The sequence below is a fragment of the Petromyzon marinus genome, chromosome 31 (genome assembly GCF_048934315.1).
Source record: "Petromyzon marinus isolate PM22_M1 ecotype Great Lakes invasive population chromosome 31, UKy_Petmar_22M1.pri1.0, whole genome shotgun sequence".
Lineage (NCBI taxonomy): Eukaryota > Metazoa > Chordata > Hyperoartia > Petromyzontiformes > Petromyzontidae > Petromyzon > Petromyzon marinus.
Genome location: NC_133697.1, coordinates 4061847 through 4068312, shown reverse-complemented (window position 1 = coordinate 4068312; position 6466 = coordinate 4061847).

Sequence of the window (6466 nt, the reverse complement as noted above, 5' to 3'; positions counted from 1 at the left end):
CGGGTTTCCGCTAATCGCTTTCCCAGCCCCGTGAGCCCGGGGCGGGGAGAGAGATGGGGGGGGGGGGGGGGTACGGGGGTGGCGAGCGGGCGGGGGAGCTGAGAATGGTGGGAGGACGCGTGGAGCAAGGGGGAACCGGCTGGTTGGAGTCTATAAGCTCGGGGGTTCCTGTGTGTGGGGGTCCCCGAGTTTGGAAGATAGTTAGAGGGGGGGGGGCGAGCCTGGAGATTTGGAGGGAGGGGGGGGGCATGGGGTATTGGGGTCCCAGGGCCCGCTGTCCCGGCTCCCCCGCTCCCCTCGTCTGAGCCGCGTGGCCCCGCACGCTGGAGCGATTAAAACACAATTAGGGGTTTACGATACAAGTCTGCGGTGAGGAGGGGGTGGAGGAGGAGGGGTGGGGGGAAGTGTGAACGCTCCACTCTGTGCCAGGAGCGCTTCTCTTGAGCGCTTAATTTGAAGCGACTCCCCCCCTCCCTCCTCCCCTTCCTCACATCCCTCCCTCCTCCCACCCAACTCCCTCTCTCCGTCTCCTCCCTCCGTCTCTCCAATCCCTCGCGTCTCCCTTCCTCCCTCGCCTCGTGCGAACCGCGCCACCGTCTCCATCTCAGTGGCTCGGCGAGCCCGCCGTGCTGAGCCATGAGACCGGCACCACGCGGCTCGTGGCTCTCAGGGTGGGGGCCGGGGGAGGGGGTGGGTGGGGGTGGGGGGAGATGCCGCGGAGCCCCCCTTGAGGCGTGACGCGCTCCCCCTCCAAGCCGAACACGGATTTCATATCCGTGTTCGGGTACGGGACTTGTTCAGTTCACTGCTGGATGAGGGTCTCCCTGCGCCGCGTGGGGGCCCTGCTGCGTCGGGAGCGTTTTAACAATTCCTGCCAAAATCGTGGATTGTTTTCTGCTTCGCGTCGGAGGAAAAATTCCACGGTTACAGACGAGCTGCTCGTACGTATGTTGAACTTCTTTCGCGCCGTACGTAGCCAACCGTGCTAACAGCTTGCAACTCAGAGGTCCGCCACGCGTGGTTGGTTCAAGGAACCTCCCGCTTGCTGTGCTACCATTCCCCCTGGACAGCTTGCGGCAGCACAGCGGGATTGAGAGTCTTGACGAATCTCTACGCGATCCACCAACCCCCGCCCGGATCTTGATACATCTGGTGGGGGGGGGGGGGGGGGGGGTTGAAGGGGGGGGGATGGGGGTCATGAACCGATTTGCCGCAGAGTTTAATTAGAAGCGACCAATCAAAGGCAGGGGGCGAGCGGTGACGTCAGCGCGCAATGGCCGAACGACACAGGTGAAGTGAGTTACGTCGCCGGGTTATTGGGACAGGTGAGGCGACGGTGACGTCACTGGTTCGTGTTGCGCGGGGGGGGGGGGTGACGTCACCGGCCATTGACACAGGCGAATGGGTTGAATGAACTCACGAGGTGGTGACGTCACCGGCCATCGAGACAGGTGAGCCGGTAGTGGTGACGTCACCGGCCATCGAGACAGGTGAGCCGGTAGTGGTGACGTCACCGGCCATCGAGACAGGTGAGCCGGTAGTGGTGACGTCACCGGCCATCGAGGCAGGTGAGCCGGTAGTGGTGACGTCACCGGCCATTGAGACAGATGAGCCGGTAGTGGTGACGTCACCGGCCATCGAGCCAGGTGAGCCGGTAGTGGTGACGTGAGTGGCGCGGGTCGCTCCACTGACCCAGGCAGAATTGGCCCGCCGTAGCCACCCTGGGGTTGCATTGCGATCGAGGAGTCGCGATGTTCCTCATCAGCCGTGGTCATTCCGCCGCTGGATGAAGGCCTCCACAAGCCGCCGCTGCCGCCAACCCCATCGCGATTCGGACGGCGCTCGCTGCACACGAGCCGATTCCATCGTTGCTCCGTCTCCCTGCTGGACGTGACCCACGTGGAGCGGATTCCACTCCTCGGCTGCCGCTACCGTCGACCGCGGGCGGTGACGCGTCCTGCCCCGAGTCGCAGCTCACGCTCCATAAACAGTTTGAGTTGAGGCTGCGCGTGGTCTCCGATTCACGCGTCGTCTCTGGGTGTAATTCCGAGCACCGTGGTCTATCCACTGCTAGATGAAGACCAATGTGATGACGCTTCTGCGGCCGTAGCGACGCGAGCATCTGACCAGTACAAGAGGGCCTCGCGGTGAGCACTCACGTGACACCTGGCCCGGCCGGCTGAGCACTCGAGCGAGGCAGAAGGGTCGCGAGTTCAAATCCTGGATGTGGCGGGGTCGACTCAGCACCATCATCCCACCCTGGGGTCGATAAAATAAACACCACTATGGACGAAGCTCTCGCCATGGGAATATGGAATGTCCACCACTGCTCTCGCTGACCACGTGACAAGCGGACACGACCGGTGCCGCCGAGGAGTGTTGGACCGACTGAGTTTGATCCCCGGCCATGGGTCCGTGGTGGCAGGGCGCGACCCCGCTCGGCTCCGGGAGAGGCGAGACGCGAACCCGATACCGAGCAGGAATGTGGGGGTGGGGCCCGGGGGGAGACGAGGGGGGGTGTGGGGGGTGGGGGGTGGGTCTATGGGCAGGACTGCGAGGGGGGCAGGAGGCGGGGTTTTTGTGAACTCGCGAAAGGGATCCCCGAGTTACCCCCCTAGCGCTCCACCGTCCACTGCCCCCCCCCCCCCCCACACTCAACCACGATGAGCAGCAGCAGCACGTGATGACTGACAGCTAATCTCTACGGGGACCCCCACCCCAACCACCTTTACTCCCCACCCCCCCCCCCCCTTGCCGCTACACCACTCACCCCCAGGGGGTGCCGCGAGAAATAACACACCACGGGGTTGGAGGGACAGGAGGTGATGGGAGCGTAGATGAGCCGAGTTCGCGGCGACGACGGGCGGGAGGAGAAGGGAGTGGGGTGGGGGGGGGCTCTGAGGCAGGGAGGAGGTTGGGGGGTGGTCACGGTCAATGGGAGGGAAATGGAGGGAGGGTGGTGGGGGCGGAGGGAGAGTGAGGGAGGCGGAGGGAGACTTGGGTAGGCAGCGGCAGACGCTGGGGGAGATCGGGAGGAGTGGCGGGGGGGGGGGGGGGGATCGAGCGGGGGAGGAGGGGGCAGTCCGGTTCTGCCGTCTCCACGCTGTCAGAAACAGGAAAATAAAATAAAGGGGCTTGAGGATCGCGGCGCGGGCCGCTGAGTGAGATTTATGAGTCGCGAGTCTCGCCTCTAATCTCCGCATCTCGCCGCTCCCACCGGCGCGGAGGAGGAGGAGGCGAACGCTGCGGACGATGGTGGTGGTGGTGATGAGGAATGATTCTCGCGTGTCTCGGCGCGCTCCGCTTCTAATGCAACCAGGACCCGCGAAGCGCGGGTTCAATCCCGACGCACGATGCGCTCCGAGCGCTCTGCGGTGGTGGAGATTCGGGAGCTGCAATCGAGGTCGCGTCCCGAGCCTAATCGCCACACCCCTCCTCGTCTCCCTTCCGCTCCTCTGTTCTCCCCCTGCTCCTCTTGTTCTTCATCTCCCGTCTCATTCACATTCCCTGCACGCCATCCGCCCCCTCTCCGCGGTCACCCTCTGGGCCCGATGGCGGTAACGCGGCGAGTGAGTCCCCCAACTCACGCGTATCGTGACTCCAGCACGTGGTCGTCGAGTCCGTTCCGTAACGAGTTTGTGGTCACCTTGTCGGGCGAGGGTGACCACTCTCATGACCACAGTAACCCCACGTGATCCGCCACCCCCCCCCCCCCCACACTTACAGAACAAACACTTCGCCATCGCTTCCTTCGCTTTTGCCAGATGCCACTGCAGTTGCGCAGTCGATAAGCGTCCTCCTCGGCCTTCAGCCTCACTCCAATGTGGGTGCGGTTGCCCCCTCCACGCCGATATTAGATGGACCCCCCCCTCTCACCCGGTGCCTGCTGTCCTCCGGACCGCGGTGACTTCACCGGGCAGCGGTGAAGTCACCGCTGCCCGGAGTTGAAATTGGATCCGGAGTGTGAGTCGGGGTTTGAAGTTGGGAGTTGAATTTTGTGGATTTGAGTGGAGCGTTGTAGCCCGAAGATGTGGGGGGGGGGGGGGGGGGGAGTTTGATCCGTGACTGGGGCGGGTGTTCCTGAAGAGGAGGGGGAGAAGGCTCGGCCCGCCACTCACTGCGCTCGCGATGGTGATGACGATGATGATGGTGGCGATGAGCATGATGATGGTGATGAGGATGATGGTGGTGGTGATGAGGATGATGATGGTGGTGATGAGGATGATGATGAAGGTGGTGGAGATTATGAGGATGGTGGTGATGAGGATGATGATGGTGGTGATGATGACGATGATGGTGGTGATGAGGATGATGATGGTGGTGGTGGTGGTGATGATGACGATGATGGTGGTGATGAGGATGATGATGGTGGTGGTGGTGATGATGACCATGATGGTGGTGATGATGAGGATGGTGATCGCTGCTGAATCGCGGCCAGGTTCTCGCGATGCTCCCTCGCTCCAGGCCCTCGCCTCGCTCACCGGCGCGGCCGTGCCGACAGGGCCGTCTCTGACCTCAGCAATTTCCACACATTCCTGTGCGCGCCGCGAGGGGAGCGCGGACAGGGGTTCACAACAGACGGGGGTTAGTGGGGGCGAGGGGGGGGGGAGTTGGGACCGTGTTGGGGGCAGGCATGGATGGGGGGAGGGAGGAGGGGGGGGGAGCCGGGCCCTGGCACGGGGAGCTCCCTGGAGGTGGAGCCCCGGGCTCTCAAGGCGGGGGAGATCTGACGGCCGCCTAATTGGAGCGGTCAGGCGAAGCGCTTTGGCTTTGTCAGGGCTAACCCAGCCTGGCGTGGCCCAGGATCTTGCGAGGCCCTGACGGCGAGCAGATGTCTTCCCGGGCAACCCCACGGGGCCTCCGCGTTCACCCGCGGGGGGAGGGGGGGAGGGCCGAGATGAGACCCGGGCAGCGTCTCAACCAGCCCCGCGTCGGTGTCTCAGGAGCTGCGATGCTCAGGTCCATCGGTCCTTCCCGTGCATACGCAAATCAGGCAGCTCCGCGCTACACGCACTTGATGGTTGGTCATGGTGGGCAGCTGCATCGCTGGAATTTGAGCAGCACCGCCCTCGAACCCGGATTGCGTTGGGAAGCTAAGGGAGAGGTCTCGCATTGTCGAGACGGGTTTTTGGGGTGCGGTGCCTGGCAGTGGATTTCTGGGGAGGTGGGGGGAGTGTGGGGAGGTGAGGGGTGTGAGGAGGTGAGGGAGGTGAAGAGGTGAGGGATCCGGGGAGGTGAGGGATGTGGGGAGGTCTGATGATGGCACGCATGAGGCTCTCGTCATCGGCAGCTGCTTGCTGTCTCCCCGTGCCTCCTCCGACACTTTGCGTGTACAAACTTCATCTCTTCCCGGCTCGATCATCAACAACGCCTCTCCCGGATCCTCATGTCTGCCCCCCTCACCTCCTGCCTCCTCCCAACTCCCTCCTCTCCTCGGCTCTGGCCTCAGTGGGGGCTCCCTCCTCGGGCACGGCAGGAGGAGCGAATGAAGGAGGTGGTGATGCGTGGGAGGTGGGGAAGTAGGAGAGGGGGAGGTGGGGGGGGGTTTGTTCAGGAGGAGATTTCGCTGTCGTCGCTGATATCTTGAGCCGCTAATGGGCGCGCGGAGAGATCCCTTTCAAATTTGGCCGCTTCGCTCTGTGATTCCTCATCCTCATCTCGCCCCGACACGTCGCGACCACCCCATCGACCACAGCAGCTGCACAGTGAACCGAATCATCATCATCAGCAGTCGCAGCAGCAGCAGCTGTAGCATCGGCAGCTATCACCTGCAACAACATAACACGCAGCAGCTGCACCAGCATCAGCAGGAGCACGGGTGCGCAGCCGCAGCAGTAGTAACAGCAGCAGTAGTAGCAGCAGTAGTAGCAGCAGTGGCAGTAGTAGTAGTAGCAGCAGCATTAGTAGCAGCAGTAGTAGCAGCAGTAGTAGCAGCAGCAGTAGTAGCAGCAGTAGCAGTAGTAGCAGTAGCAGCAGTAGCAGCAGTAGTAGCAGCAGTAGTAGCAGCAGTACAGTACCAGCAGGAGTAACACCACCTGCAGCATCATAATAACAGCGCGAGACCCAGTGGGAGAGCGGGTCGCTAACCACTGCACCACCGCTCCCCACTTCCGACAGAGCAGCAGCAGCAGGAGGAGGATTTTGAGCATCAGCAGCAGCAGCAAACTTCCCGAGCCCCCTACCGGCTGTCATTTGTTTCCCACGCCCTGGACCCGTGCCCCCCGCACGGGGGAGGTGATGAGAGGTGGGGGTGATGGGGGAGGGACCCGAGGGGGAGGGTGATGGGGGGGCTGATGCAGTGATAGGGGGGGAGGGGGTGATGGGGGAGGAGGTGCAGGGCGTCATCAGTGCCCGTGATTGACACATTCCGTGTCGCGCGGGAGGAGAGGCGCTCACCTGTAACGCGAGCTCAGGTGCGCGGAGCGGGGGCGGGGGGTGCGGAGTGGCAAAGACAAAGATCCCCCGT